The sequence below is a fragment of the Leucoraja erinacea genome, chromosome 36 (assembly GCF_028641065.1).
Source record: "Leucoraja erinacea ecotype New England chromosome 36, Leri_hhj_1, whole genome shotgun sequence".
In the NCBI taxonomy this organism is placed as follows: domain Eukaryota; kingdom Metazoa; phylum Chordata; class Chondrichthyes; order Rajiformes; family Rajidae; genus Leucoraja; species Leucoraja erinaceus.
Window position 1 is genome coordinate 5,267,705 of NC_073412.1, and position 16,634 is coordinate 5,284,338.

The 16,634-nt window shown below is 47.3% G+C and overlaps 1 protein-coding gene across 1 annotated transcript in view; it reads left to right on the forward strand.

Annotated features, from left to right (window-relative positions):
• tmem266 (transmembrane protein 266) overlaps positions 1–16,634 on the forward strand; it is a 96,213-nt gene that overhangs the window by 920 nt on the left and 78,659 nt on the right. The gene's annotated exons all lie outside the window — the stretch shown is intronic.

Consider the following 16,634-nt stretch of genomic DNA (forward strand, 5'->3'; position numbering starts at 1 on the left):
ACCACACTGTTTCAACTTCTTCAGCCAACGAGTCTTGTCCTGCCAGTCGAGATGGCCAATGTAGCATTAATTTGGTGATAATCCCACCTTGCTGGAATAACACTGTGGTATCTCAGGGGGGAATGTAATGGGGATTGGTGAAGGGGGGAGGGGATGTGGATGAGGGGGGGGGGGGGGGGATATGTGAATGCAGAGGGAATGGTGCATCTAAGATCGACACAATATGCTGGAGTAACTCAGTGGGACAGGCAGCATCTCTGGAGAGAAGGAATGTGTGACGTTCTGGGTTGAGACCCTTCGCTCCAGAGATGCTGCCCTGCCCGGCGGAGTTACTCCAGCATTTTGTGTCTTTCTTTGATTTAAATCAGCATCTGCAGTTCTTTCCTGCACCAATGGGGCATCTTGTTGGATGTGACTTGGCACAGATTGGCCCCCTGGTGAACTGGCTGAGTATGGGGACAGAGAAGGGCACGACTTATTCCCTCCTCCCACATGCAGCAGCGGCAGCAGCAGCAGAAACAAAAGTTGTGTTTTGTTCTGGGTCAGAGTTTTCCTCCTTTATTTTCCTCTTCCTTGCTCTCCTTCCCCACATTTCCACCCATACTCCCCTCCCCCTCCCCTCTCCCTCTTTGCCCTCTCTCCTCTCCTCTCCTCATCTCTCCCCTCCCTCTTCCTCTCTCCTCCTCTCCCCCTCCCTCTCTCCCTCCTTCTCTCCCCTCTCCCCTTCTCCTCTCTCTCCCCCTCCGCTCCTTCCTCTCCCTCTCCCTCCGCTCTCTCCCCCCCCTCTCTCCCTCTCCCTCCTCTCTCCCCCTCCTCTCTCTCCCCCTCTCCTCTCCCTCCCTCTCCTCCCTCTCTCCCTCTCTCTCTCCCTCTCCCTCTCCCTCTCCCTCTCCCTCTCCCTCTCCCTCTCCTCCTCCCTCTCCCTCTCTCCCTCTCTCTCCCTCTCTCCCTCCCTCCCTCTCTCTCCCCTCCCTCTCTCTCCCTCCCTCTCTCCCTCTCTCTCTCTCTCCCTCCTCTCTCCCCCTTTCCTCCCCCCCCCCCTCCCTCTCCCCCTCCCTCTCCCCTCTCCCCTCTCTCCTCCCCCCGCCCTCCCCCTCTCTCCCCTTCTCCCCCCTCCCTACTCCCCCTCTTCCCCTCCTCCACCCCCTCCCCCTCATCTCCACTCGCCCCTCCTCTCCCCCCCCTCTCCCCCCCCATCTCCCCCCCCCCCCCCACCATCTCTGTCTCTCCCTCCCCCCCCTTCCCCCCCCCCCCTCTCTCCCCCCCACTCCCCCTCCCTCTCTCCCCCCTCTCTCCCCACTCTCCCTCCTCCCCCCCCTCCCCCCCCCCCCCCCCCCCCCTTTGGTACGCGCTCAATTCCCCATCATTTCTCTGAGTATAATTAGCAGAACTCGAGGCACAATGATGACATTTTGTCAAACTTTCCAATGTACCATGAATTCTGAAGAAGGGTTTCGGCCCGAAACGTTGCCTATTTCCTTCGCTCCATAGATGCTGCAGCACCCGCTGAGTTCCTCCAGCATTTTTATCTACCTTCCATGAAAGACAATGTTAATGAATGAATGAAAGTGTTGCCAACATAACGACAGGTAGCTCAGCACGCTGCCACAAGTGTCTGATACCTGTGGGTGTGGGTGATGGATGGTTCTGGCTGACACCACTTCTCTGTTTCCCAGACGCCATGTTTTTGCGCGCTGTGTATCCCTCACGAACAGACCCTGAGCTTTCACACGCCAACATGATTGTGTTGACAATGTCCAAACTCCAGTTGCTTTGATACCTCTAATCATGAGCCTTCCTCCGTAACGACCTCTTAAGTTCATAAGTGATAGGAGTAGAATTAGGCCATTTGGCCCATCAAGTCTACTCCACCATGACTGATCTATCCCTCCCTCTCAACCCCATTCTCCTGCCTTCTCCCCATAACCCCTGACTTCCAAACCCAGACTTCCATCTCGTCCCCTTTAAAACAGGTGCTGTTTTCAAGCTGGCTCTTTGACCAAGAATTTGGGCACCTATTGAGTTGTAACAAAGGCCCATGGTCTGCTTGCCTTCATTAGTTGTGACGTTGGGAATAATATCAGGACGTCACGGTGCAGCGATGTAGGACTTTGTGTTTGAGTTGAGTTTATTGTCACAGTTAAAAGCTTTTAGAAACATAGAAACGTAGAAAATAGATGCAGGAGGAGGCCATTCGGCCCTTCGTGCCAGCACCGTCATTCATTGTGATCATGGCTGATCGTCCCCTATCAATAACCCGTGCCTGCCTTCTCCCCATATCTCTTGACTCCACTAGAGCTCTATCTAACTCTCTCTTAAATCCATCCAGTGATTTGGCCTCCACTGCCCTCTGTGGCAGGGAATTCCATACATTCACAACTCTCTGGGAGAAAAAGTTTTTTTCTCACCTCAGTCTGAAATGACCTCCCCTTTATTCTAAGACCGTGTGGCCCCTGGTTCTTTTATTGCGTGGTAACCAGTCTGCGGAAAGACTGTACACGATTACAATCGGGCTACATTTCGGAATATTGTGTGGATTTCAGGTCGTCCCTTTACAGGAATGTTGCCCTCGCTGTCATCGTCTTTCCTGAGAAGGACTCAAGCTTCCGGCGACAACCAGCGGGAGCCATCACTTGTTGCAATAGATGATGGTGGTAGCAGAATTAGCTCAGGATACATCCACTTTCCAGCCCCCCCCCAACGTGGACGCTTCTGCTACGGGGCCTATAAAATGGTGAGAAGCATAGATAGGTAATAATAATAATAATAATAATAATTTTATTTATAGAGCACTTTAAAAACAAACATAGCTGCAACAAAGTGCTGTACATCACTAATCATTGACAAAAAAGTTAATACACACCAAAAATAACAATCAAAAGAAATTGGAGGAAAAGACATGTAAAATAAAGAAACATCAAAAACACCACAAACAGAAGCAAAGCCTCAGGCATGGTCAAAAGCCAGGGAGTACAAATGCGTTTTAACACTGGATTTGAAGATGGACAGTGAGGGGGCCTGTCTGATGTGCAACGGCAGGGTGTTCCAGAGTGCCGGAGCAGCAACAGAGAAGGCTCTATCCCCTCTGAGCCTCCGACTAGACCTCGGTACCTCCAGGAGCAGCTGACCAGCTGACCTGAGGGACCGGGCAGGAGCGTATGGGTGGAGCAGCTCAGAGAGGTAAGGCGGGGCGAGCCTATTCAGAGATTTAAAAACAAATAACAGATTTAAAATGAACCCGAAAGTGCACCGGGAGCCAGTGTAGGGAGGCCAGAATTCAGAGTAGACAGCCTGAACCTTTATCCCAGGGTTGAAATGACAAGGGGATCAATGTAAGATCAGTGGGATAAAGTTTAAAGGAGATATGCAGAGGGTGGTGGATGCATTGAAGGTGATGGAGGCAGATCCATTTGTGGCGTTTAGATAGATAGGACTCTTAAAGGGATCCCCATATCCCTTTGGAATCCCATAGTCTGTGGAATTCTCTGCCTCAGAGGGCGATGGAGGCAGGTTCTCTAGATGCTTTCAAGAGAGAGCTAGATAGGGCTCTTAAAAATAGCGGAGTCAGGGGAGAAGGCAGGAACGGGGTACTGATTGGGGATGATCAGCCATGATCACATTGAATGGCGGTGCGGGCTCGAAGGGCCGAATGGCCTACTCCTGCATCTATTGTCTATTAAGAGGCTTTAAAGAATGGCTCATGGATATGCAGCAAATGTTGGGCTATGGATCACGTGCAGGCTGATGAGATGAGTTTATCTTGTCATCACGTTTTGCATGGACACTGTGGGCCAAAGGGCTTGTTGCTGGACTGTCCTTTTCAATGTTCTATTTTATAATGAATCCTTCTCAGTTTTCATTTTTCACACAGAGAGTGGTGAATCTGTGGAATTCTCTGCCACAGAAGGTAGTTGAGGCCACAGTTTATTGGCTATATTTAAGAGGGAGTTAGATGTGGCCCTTGTGGCTAAAGGGATCAGGGGGTATGGAGAGAAGGCAGGGATGGGATACTGAGTTGGATGATCGTATTGAATGGCGGTGCAGGCTCGAAGGGCCGAATGGCCGACTTCTGCACCTATTGTCTATGTTTCTATGTTTCTATGTCCTAGGACATTTGACGAAAGAAATTGAGATAGACAACGAAAATGGAAGCAAAGATGTCAATATTTCTCTTGTGATATCTCCAATCTCCATGTGTTATCCACTTTACCAGCTTCCCTCCCCTTTGAATCCTCCTTCAATGGTACTTTATTTGTCCCATGTATCGATGTACAGTAAAATTCATGTTTGTATACGGTACATCAGTCTGAAGAAGGGTCTCAGCCCCTTCCTTCTCTCCAGAGATGCTGCCAGTTTAGGGTTAGGGTTACCCCAGCATATTGTGTCTATCTTTGTATACAGTTCAGTATGTATCGCTATACATAAGCACTTAGATACATCTTGTATAAGCATCTCTGATACATTACAAGCCTATAGGAATAGTGGACTAAGACAGTGGTCAGTTCAGCATCATTCCCCAGTCTCATTTGTTGCAAGTGTCGGGTTCTTGATCTGCCCATACACCTCATCACACTTTTTTCACCGCCCTGAATTTTCCAGCTGTTAAATATTGCCTGGTACACCTGCGAAATACAGCAGATTACATGGATGTCTCGGGTTCTCTGTACCTGAGATTGAAAGATATGGAAACAAGTCCTTCAGCTCACTCAGACCACACTGACCACTGATCACTCCCTAGCGCTATACATTATTCACGCGATTCCCTCTATCCTGTATCTGTACACTCTGTGGACGGCTCGATTGTAATCATGTATTGTCTTTCCGCTGACTGGTTAGCGCGCAACAAATGTTTTTCACTGTACCTCGGTACACGTGACAATAAACTAAACTGAAGTGAGCCCTTCACACTAGTACTGTGTTATCCCACTTTCCCATCCGCTCCCTACACATGAAGGGGGGAATGTACAGGAGCATATTGACCTACAAACACGCACGTCTTTGGAATCCAGAGGAAATCCCAGAAGAAACACATGCGGCCACGAGGAGAACGTGCAAACTCCACACCGACAGCACCTGAGGTCAGGATTGAACCAGGGTCACTGGCGCTGCGAGGTGTGAAGTCTACCAGCTGTGCCACCCTGCAAATAGATTCTAAACCGAAGCAATGGTACGGATAGGACATAGCCCAATGTCCCCAGTCAAGTCCTCGAATGGCGGATGCATTTACATAGCAACTTGCAACCTCAGCAGGTTGCAAAGTACTTTACATACAAGAAGCACTCGTTTGATGTTTTACCATTGGTGTGATATCGGGAATCGAACAATCAATTTGTCCCTCGCAGACAGAAAATGCAAGATAATCTATTCTTGTAACCTGGGAAATTTGCAACCAACTGTACAAATATTGCTCTTGAGATTCCGACAAGGACAGAGGGCTATAATTTCACAACCTTTGTCGCATGCGTTCAATTCTCTGTGTTGACGTACGTGAGCTGTGCTCCGCTTTCCAACATGGTTGCCCTGATCAATGCAGCTCAACTGTGGGACAGCACAACATCCCACACAATACAACATCCCCTTAAAATTCTTAAGCGGTTGGACAGGCTAGATGCAGGAAGATTATTCCCGATGTTGGGGGAAGTCCAGAACAAGGGGTCACACAGTTTAAGGATAAGAGGGAAATCTTTTAGGACCGAGATGAGAAAAACATTTTTTACACAGAGAGTGGTGAATCTGTGGAATTCTCTGCCACAGAAGGTAGTTGAGGCCACAGTTCATTTGCTATATTTAAGAGGGAGTTAGATATATTTAAGAGGGAGCTACATTATTATGTAAAAGAATATGTGTGTTATGATTGTGTTTAGAATTTGTTTGGTTGTTTTGTTGTTTGTCTTTTGCACAAAAGTCCGCAAGCATCGCCACTTTCATTTCACTGCACATCTCGTATGTGTATGTGACAAATAAACTTGACTTGACTTGACTTGATGTGGCCCTTGTGGCTAAAGGGATCACGGGGTATGGAGAGAAGGCAGGTATGGGATACTGAGTTGGATGATCAGCCATGATCATATTGAATGGCGGTGCAGGCTCGAAGGGCCTCCTGCACCTATTTTCTATGTTTCTATGTTTCATTCCCCAGATTTAGCACAGACAATGCTCATAGAATTTCTATTTCCAAGTGGTTATATTTGGATTAAACTGAAAAATGTTGATTTTAGTATGACGTTCTGGGTACTTTCATGCACACAAGCCTTATTCAAGGGAGTCATGAGAGTCAAGAATGTTTTACGTGTCATATGTCTCAGATAGGACAATGAAATTCTTAGTGTATAAGAAAGAACTGCAGATGCTGGAAAATCGAAGGTGGACAAAAAAAGCTGGAGAAACTCAGCGGTTGCAGCAGCATCTATGGAGCGAAGGAAATAGGTAACGTTTCGGGTCGAAACCCGAAGGTTATGTTAACATATGTTAACATATTCTGTTGTGCTGCAGCAAGTAAGAATTTCATTGGGTGCAGCAGCATCTATGGAGCGAAGGAAATAGGCAACGTTTCGTCCCGAAATCCTTCGGGTTTCGACCCGAAACGTTACCTATTTCCTTTGGGTTTCGGCCTGAAACGTTGCCTATTTCCTTCGCTCCATAGATGCTGCTGCACTCAATGAAATTCTTACTTGCTGCAGCACAACAGAATATCTTAACATAGTATACAACGGAAGAAATAAAGTTCACCATGTATATATACACACACATGCACACATACTCAATTAATAAACAAATATAGCGCAATAATTAATAATAATAGTCTATTGTAGTTCAGAGCTTATTTGTGTTTAATAGCCTGATTGCTGTGGGGAAGAAGCTGTTCCTGAACCTGGGCGTTACAGTTTTCAGGCTCCTGTACCTTCTTCCCGATGGCAACGGTGAGATGAGTGTGTAGCCGGGATGGTGCGGGTCTCTGATGATGTTGGCTGCCTTTTTGAGGGCAGCGACTGCGATCAATCCCTTCGATGGTGGGGAGATCGGAGCCGGTGATGGACTGGGCAGTGGTCACAACTTTTTTACAGCCTATTCCTTTGTATATAAACTGTAGACCGCAACTGATATGGCAGGACAAATCCTGCAGGGATGTCAGGACTTTCACATGAAGAAAGACTGGATAGACACGGCTTGTACTCGCTAGAATTTAGAAGATTGAGGGGGGATCTAATAGAAACTTACAAAATTCTTAAGGGGTTGGACAGGCTAGATGCAGGAAGATTATTCGTAAAGTTTTGGTCTCCAAATCTGAGAAAGGACATTATTGCCATAGAGGGAGTGCAGAGAAGGTTCACCAGACTGATTCCTGGGATGTCAGGACTGTCTTATGAAGAAAGACTGGATAGACTTGGTTTATACTCTCTAGAATTTAGGAGATTGAGAGGGGATCTTATAGAAACTTACAAAATTCTTAAGGGGTTGGACAGGCTAGATGCAGGAAGATTGCTCCCGATGTTGGGGAAGTCCAGGACAAGGGGGTCACAGCTTAGGATAAGGGGGAAATCCTTTAAAACCGAGATGAGAAGAACTTTTTTCACACAGAGAGTGGTGCATCTCTGGAACTCTCTGCCACAGACGGTAGTCGAGGCCAGTTCATTGGCTATATTTAAGAGGGAGTTAGATGTGGCCCTTGCGGCTAAAGGGATCAGGGGGTATGGAGAGAAGGCAGGTACGGGATACTGAGTTAGATGATATTGAAGGGCCGAATGGCCTACTCCTACACCTAATTTCTATGTTTCTATGTTTCTATGTTTCTATTCCCGATGTTTAGGGAAGTCCAGAACAAGGGGTCACAGTTTAAGGATAAGGGGGAAGTCTTTTAGGACCGAGATGAGAAAATCAATTTTACACAGAGAGTGGTGAATCTGTGGAATTCTCTGCCACAGAAGGTAGTTGAGGCCAGTTCAATGGCTATATTTAAGAGGGAGTTAGATTTGGCTAAAGGGATCAGGGGGTATGGAGAGAAGGCAGGGATGGGATACTGAGTAGGATGATCAGCCATGATCATATTGAATGGCGGTGCAGACTCGAAGGGCCGAATGGCCTACTCCTGCACCTATTTTCTATGTTTCTATGATATGTTGCACGTACATTTTCCCCGAGTTACACTGCCCTTTAGTTAGTTGCTGCACAACAGCAGCAGAAAGAACACTTGTCCACAAGAAAGAATAGGTTGGGATTGAAAGCGAATCTTATTTTAAACCCTTACAGAAGTCCAAGTGGTGTGAGATGGGCTCTTGAAGGTATAGTTATACCTCTTGACGTTAGTATCCTCTGGATTTAGATCAATACAACATCATTCCCTGTACACAAAACATCTTCAATTCTCCGTACAGTATTGAGTGATATAGTGGGAGGTTTCAACAATCTGCTCCAGTGCTCTTAGTAGTGAGATAGTCTTTGGTTATATTGCTTGGGCAGCTTGCAACCTTGTGGTATGATTATAGATTTCTCTAACTTCAAGTAACCCCTGCATTCCCTCTCTCTCCATCCCTCCCCCACCCAAGTCATCCCAGCTACGATGTCGTCTTGTCCAGCCTCACGTTCTCACCTAACAAACAACTCCAGTTTTCTTCACCATTGTTACATTTTTGCATATCTTTCATTCATTTGTTCTATATCTCTCTCTCTACATCACCGTCTACAGCATATCTCTTGGTTCCCTTTCATAGAAACATAGAAACATAGAAATTAGGTGCAGGAGTAGGCCATTCGGCCCTTCGAGCCTGCACCGCCATTCAATCTGATCATGGCTGATCATCCAACTCAGTATCCCGTACCTGCCTTCTCTCCATCCCCCTGATCCCCTTAGCCACAAGGGCCACATCTAACTCCCTCTTAAATATAGCCAATGAACTGGCCTCAACTACCCTCTGTGGCAGAGAGTTCCAGAGATTCACTCTCTGTGTGAAAAACGTTCTTCTCATCTTGGTTTTAAAGGATTTCCCCCTTATCCTTAAGCTGTGACCCCGTGTCCTGGACTTCCCCAACATCTGGAACAATCTTCCTGCATCTAGCCTGTCCAACCCCTTAAGAATTTTGTAAGTTTCTATAAGATCCCCTCTCATCTCCTAAATTCTAGAGAGTAAAACCAAGTCACCAGGGTCCTGACATCCCAGGATCAGGGGTGAACCGTCGACTCAGCAATGATGTCCTTCAATTTGGAGACCAAAACTGTACGCGGTGCTGGTCTCACCAAGACCCGAAACTGCAGTAGAACCTCCCTGCTCCTATACTCAAATCCTTTTGCAATGAAAGCACCTATTTTTCTTTACTGCCTGCTGCACCTTGCCTACCTTTTGTACCATGACTCTCGCTGCACCCCCCTTTCCCCTATCGGACACCATTTAGATAATAGTCTGACTCCTTTCCCCTGACTCTCAACCTGAAGAAGTTGTGAATGTGTGGAATTCCCTGCCACAGAGGGCAGCGGAGGCCAAGTCACTGGATGGATTTAAGAGAGAGTTAGATAGAGCTCTGGGGGCTAGTGGAGTCAAGGGATATGGGGAGAAGGCAGGCACGGGTTATTGATCGGGGACGATCAGCCATGATCACAATGAATGGCGGTGCTGGCTCGAAGGGCCGAATAGCACCTATTTTCTGTTTCTATGTTTAAGGCTCTCGACCCAAAACGTCACCTATTCCTTTTCTCCAGAGGTACTGCCTCTCTCGCTGAGTTTCTCCAGCTTTTTTTTCGCCTATCTGTGGTCTTTGGTAGCTGTTCATTGTAAAGGGCCCTGTCCCACTTGGGCGGCACTTTGCGCGCGACCACGCGTCACTGCCTACGTCACCATGCGCGCGTAATGCACGCGTAAACGATGTCGTGTAAATGACACGCAAATGACACCCAAGTGGGACAGCACCTTAACAACCTCCCTGCTGTGTCACTCTGAGCTGCAGTACCCCCTGTTACTTCCACAGTGTTTGAATTTCCATGGGAAAAAAAATGCATGGAATTACAACATGCAGTTCCCAAATTCCTGCTCAAAAAATCCCGGATAGCCCCATGATACAGAGCAGGGATTTCTATTCATCTGTCCAAATACACGAGGGACTCTCTCATTATCTCATCTTAAAACCTCGTAATCCCATCTAACAAAAACGCAGATTTGCACATTCACCGATTCAAAACCAATTGGTCGGATTAGCTCTCGTTGGCTACGATGAGGTTTTTTTTGGGTGGGGGGGGGGGGGGGGTGTGTAGGGGGAGGGGTTCTGAGAAGGTGAGTATAATGGTTCAGCTGTCACATAATAATATAATGAAGTCAGTTATCATTTTTGATTTCATTACACATCAGGGGGCCATAAAATTACCATTGTGCAATAAGGAAAATGCCTTCCAAGAATGGCTTTGAACCGTGTGTTTTGTGTCCAGCTGCACACGGAATGTTGAATCCAGCGTATTATTTCACATGTGCAGTGTGTCTTTATTTAGCTCTCAGTCTGAAGAAGGGTCTCGACCCGAAACGTCACCCATTCCTTCTCTCTCCAGAGGTGCTGCCCGTCCCGCTGAGTTACTCCAGCTTTTTGTGTCTATCTTCGCCAAAGCGGAAACGAATACTCACCAACGTCCTGTACTAAGTTAAAAATTACTCCTCAGCATTTTGTGTTGATCTTTTATTTTTAGATGAAGTTGATTTGGACGAATGTTGCCAGAGCATTGCTTCATTGTGGTCCAGCCTCCCATAAAGAACCCTCTGTGGAATTCTTTGCCACAGAAGGCTGTGGAGGCCAATTCTGTGGATATTTTAATGGCAGGGATAGACAGATTCTTGAGTGGTTAAGGGGGGACTTGATAGAGGTCTTTAAAATGATGAGAGCGATAGACAGAGTTGATGTGGACTTTGAGAATAGGGAAGATTCAAACAAGAGGACATGACTTCAGAATTAAGGGACAGAAGTTTAGGGGTAACATGAGGGGGAACTTCTTTACTCAGAGAGTGGTAGCGGTGTGGAATGAGCTTCCAGTGGAAGTGGTGGAGGCAGGTTCGTTGGTATCATTTAAAAATAAATTGGATAGGCGTATGGATGAGAAGGGAATAGAGGGTTATGATATGAGTGCAGGCAAGTGGGACTAAGGAAAAAAAGTTGTTCGGCACGGACTTGTAGGGCCGAGATGGCCTGTTTCCGTGCTGTAATTGTTATATGGTTATATGGTTATATGGTATGGGTGTCCAGGGTTATGGGGAGAAGGCAGGAGAATGGGGTTAGGAGGGAGAGATAGATCAGCCATGATTGAGTGGCAGAGTACACTTGATGGGCTGATAGACGCAAAACGCTGGAGAAACTCAGCGGGTCAGGCAGCATCTCTGGAGAAAAGGAATGGGTGATGCTTCGGATCGAGACCCTTCTTCAGACTGAGAGCTGACTGACCAAGAGGCTCTCAGTCTGAAGGACTAGTCCCAGCTCGAAACATCACCTATCCATTTTCTCCAGCGGTGCTGCCTGACCCACTCTGTTTCTCCAGAACTTTGTGTCGAACTTATTATCAATTCTCTTTATAAGTGAGGATGTCTAAACACTGGGACTCCATTTAAATCATGGCTTAAGCAGCTGAATGCACGTTTTGCGAAGTGGGGTAATGGTGAGAATGAGTAACGAGCGATGATTTTTTTTGACGGGTATTCGGTTTAATTTAAACAATGCACCAGGATTTAGTTTCTTTAAAGTGGGCCGAGCACCAAGGCAAATTCCTTGTATGTGAATACTTGGCCAATAAACGTACTTACTTACTTAAAGCAATTTTGTGCATGTATTCCTACCGACCCTGAAGAAGGTGGATTCTCAGGGATAGTTTTCGTCAGTGAGATGCCAGCTCCAAGGTTCCTGTCCACCAGGCCTGTGGCCGGAGCCTCCGAAGCTCCGAAGTCGGGTCGCAGCCATGCGCCCCTTCCTGCTCCGAAGTCTTTAAATCACATTTGGACAGATACGTGGATAGGAAAAGGTTTGGAGGAATATGGGACAAATGCAGGCAGATGGGGCTAGTATAGATGGGGCACCTTGGTCGCTGTGGGCGTTAGTCAAAGGGCCTGTCTCCCCCCCCCCCCCCCCCCCCCCCCCCCCCCCCCCGTGAGTTACTGTGTTCCACAGGCTGGGAAGGAGGGTAAAAAGACAAGGTACAGCAGAAGGTTTAAGAAGGAACTGTGCAGATGCTGGAAAATCGAAGGTAGACAAAAATGCTGGAGAAACTCAGCGGGTGAGGCAGCATCTATGGAGCGAAGGAAATAGGCAACGTTTCGGGTCGAGACCCTTCTTCAGACTGCGGAAGGCCGTACATTCTTGCCTCCACAGATGATGCCTGGTTCCTCCAGCACTTTGCACTTTGCCGACAGCCAGAGGAGTTCACCATCTATTCAGAGTGACTCAAAATGAATCAGAAGTGGTTGTTATCACATTTCACTCGGGAAAACATCGATTTTTAAACCCCCTAGCACTTGTTAAAATACAGCATTGGCCGATTATATTTCTTGGCAAATGTGTCACTTTTTAAAACACAGCATCTCAATATCTTCACAGCCAATGAAGGACTTTAACAAAGTCAATATTATAATGCAGGGAAAATGTGGTATATTTATTAATGCAGCAGTGTCAGCTCCATTCTATATTTTATTGATGAATGAGTATCTATTATTAATACAGTCGGTACATTATATTAGAAGATTCAATAGTGATGAAAAGTAACACAATCTGTACTAGAAAGTACATTGGCTAACTTGGAACTAACTCATGAAAAATAATCAACATTTAGTCTGTTTAATATTGATTTTAATTAGTAAGGACAGTAGAACTATCCACTGTGTGTTGTGGTTGAAATGAACTGCAGATGTTGGTTTAAACCGAAGATAGACACAAAATGCTGGAGTAACTCAGCGGGACAGGCAGCATCTCTGGAGAGAAGGAATGGGTGATGTTTCATAGATACATAGAAAATAGGTGCAGGAGTAGGTCATTCGGCCCTTCGAGCCTGCACCGCCATTCAATATGATCATGGCTGATCATCCAACTCAGTATCCCGTACCTGCCTTCTCTCCATACCCCCTGATCCCCTTAGCCATCTAACTCCCTCTTAATATAGCCAATGAAAAGAGAGTTCCAGAGCACCACTCTCTGTGTAAAAAGGCCTCATCTCATAAGATTAGAGCCTTAGCATTCGGTCCTTCGAGCCTGCACATTCAATATGATCATGGCTGATCATCCAACTCAGTATCCTGTACCTGCTTTCTCTCCATACCCCCTGATCCCTTTAGTCACAAGGGCCACATCTAACCCCTCTTAAATATAGCCAATGAACTGTGGCCTCAACTACCCTCTGTGGCGGAGAGTTCCAGAGTTTCGGATCGGATCGGGCCTGAAGAAGGGTCTCGACCCGAAACGTCACCCATTCCTTCTCTCCAGAGATGCTGCCTGGCCCGCTGAGTTACTCCAGCATTTTGTGTGTCTATATCCACTGTGTCTAAATTGAATTGGAATCAAGACTTTCTCCCCACCCCTCTTTGTTTTCCCTGTCCCCCCCCCCCCCCCCCCCCATTTCCCCCCCCCCCCCCCCCCACCACTCTGGTGTGTACATATTTCTCCCAACGCCCCCCACCTTCCCAGCCAACCTGCTCCTTCCCCCCCCCGCATTGTCCTCTCCCATTCCCGAGGCCCATATTCCCCTTTTAGCTCCCCTTCCCCGTTCCCCATCCACTTCCAAAGACATCTCTTGCTGTAGTCAAGAGAGAGTTGGATTTAGCTCTTAGGGCTAATGGAATCAAGGGATATGGGGCGAAAGCAGGAACTGGGTACTGATTTTGGATGATAAGCCATGATCATATTGAATGGCGGTGCTGGATCAAAGGGCCGAATGGCCTACTCCTGTTCATATTTTCAGTTTCTATGTTTCTACATCGCAACCCCTTCCAGCTGTTCATTTCACTCCTCCTCTTCTTATCTGACACCCTTTTGTCCCCTTTCACCTCTGGTCTTCTTGACCTGCTCCCCGCACCCCCACAATCACCCCCTCCCCTCCCACCGGTACCCACCTATCACTTGCCAGGCTATCTGATCTCCCACCTCTCTTTTGCAGCTATCTCTCTCCCCCCCCCCCCCCCCCCCCCCCTTCCTTCTCCATCTGGACTGAAGAAGGGTCCCATTCCCAAAAGTTCGTCTGTCTATTTACCTCCACAGATGCTGCCTGACCCACTGAGCTGCGTTTCTTTGTGCCGAGGATCACAGTACCAGTGTGAGGGCAACGGATACAGTGTACGGGGGGCAGGGGACTGGCAGAGACTTATGCACCATGTGAAGTGGGCAGTGGGAGGCATCACCTTCTGAGCTGAGAAACAATCACTTTGAGACCATGCATCAGTTTGTGAGATTAGCCAAGAGACATAGAAACATAGAAACATAGAAATTAGGTGCAGGAGTAGGCCCTTCGGCCCTTCGAGCCTGCACCGCCATTCAATATGATCATGGCTGATCATCCAACTCAGTATCCCGTACCTGCCTTCTCTCCATACCCCCTGATCCCCTTGGCCACAAGGGCCACATCTAACTCCCTCTTAAATATAGCCAATGAACTGGCCTCAACTACCCTCTGTGGCAGAGAGTTCCAGAGATTCACCACTCTCTGTGTGAAAAAAGTTCTTCTCATCTCGGTTTTAAAGGATTTCCCCCTTATCCTTAAGCTTGACCCCTTGTCCTGGACTTCCCCAACATCGGGAACAATCTTCCTGCATCTAGCCTGTCCAACCCCTTAAGAATTTTGTAAGTTTCTATCAGATCCCCTCTCAATCTCCTAAATTCTAGAGAGTATAAACCAAGTCTATCCAGTCTTTCTTCATAAGACAGTCCTGATATCCCAGGAATCAGTCTGGTGAACCGTCTCTGCACTCCCTCTATGGCAATAATGTCCTTCCTCAGATTTGGAGACCAAAACTGTACGCAATACAAGAGTGTTTAATTATCATATGGACCAGTAGTGGAACAATGATGTCTTTATCCGTTGCAGCTTAACAGGATAAGTGACGTTTTGGGTCAGGACCTTTCTTCAAACTCAAGAAGAACTCTGACAAAGGGCCCCGTCCTGAAACGTCACGTATCCACGTTCCTCCAAAGAGCCCTAAGAGCTAAATCTAACTCTCTCTTGAAAACATCCAGTGAATTCAAAGGCAATAGGTGCAGGAGGAGGCCATTCAGCCCTTCGAGCCAGCACCACCATTCATTATGATCATGGCTGATCATCCCCAATCAATAACCCGTGCCTGCCTTCTCCCCATAGCCCTTGATTCCACTAGCCCCTAGAGCTCTAACTCTCTCTTAAATCCATCCAATGATTTGGCCTCCACTGGCCTCTGTGGCAGGAAATTCCACAAATTCACAACTCTCTGGGTGAAAAACTTTTTTCTCGGTAAGCTCCGAGGAGAAACTTCTACACACCAGAGTTTTAAATGACTGCTTCCTTGTCACGGGGGTGACGCCTGTATGGCCGTGAGTAGTTGCCCCAAAGAGTCGTACCTTTTTCTGGTCGCCGCTGGATTTTCAACATGTTGAGAATTTTCGGTGACCTGCTGCGACTATGACGGGTACTGGCAAGTCGCCGAAAAAAAAACCACGTAAGTGGGAAGGCACTTTTGGAGAAAATAAGATTTGCACTCAGATTCAAACTTGGCCTCCACTGTCTTGTGTGGAGGAGAATTCCACAGATTCACAACTCTCTGGGTGAAAAAGATTGTCCTCATCCCAGTGCTAACTGCCCAGTGCTAACTGTCCGATTAAAGACTGTCCGAGGGTCTCAAGTGAGGCAGATGGTAGATCAGGGCCACTCTCTAGTTGGTGAGAGGATGGTTCAGTGGTGACTGGAACTGGGCTACCTTCTGACTGAGTCCAGACAAGGACCAGACGGGCTCTGTATCCAAGCGGGACATCAGGAGATCTCCCTCAACATTGCACGCTGCAAACACTGACCTGAGACTCCTGACGCAGTAGGTGTACATTTTGCCCACCGAGCCGACAGTATCGAGGCAAAGACATTGCAATAGTGATTTATATGCAGTTTCAGCAGGTGCTGGTGTCCGAGTCTGAATTACAGGAAACCGATGTCACGTTGTTTGTTCCTTGACACATAAAGTGTTTGCTCATTAATATTGCAGCAGATAATTTCTATCTTAAAATGCTTATTGAGCTGGATATCGGTATGAAATTGAAATGCGTTATTTGGATTTCCATTATTAAGAGCGTTGTGTTAGCTTTGGGGAACTGGATGTTATCCTTGCTCAGCGCTCAGCGCTGTTACATTTCAGCACGCTGTATTCGTAGGACTGCTGACGCACCCGTTTTTGCTGTTCAAAGTTGGATTGAATGTCAAGGCTGGACTAGGGGCTCATTGCAGCAGCCACTGTCAATTTAGCAGCACGCTCAGAGCCTGTTTTACTAACTACAGCTGCAGATCCCTCTGTCTCCCCTCCAGTCTGTTCCGCGATCGTTCACTGCGATGAGTTCTGATCTAGTTGGGTCGGCGCGTGGTGCCCGCAACCCTGGTTCGCTAGAATTTAGAAGATTGAGGGGGGGATCTTATAGAAACGTACAAAATTCTTAAGGGGTTGGACAGGCTAGATGCA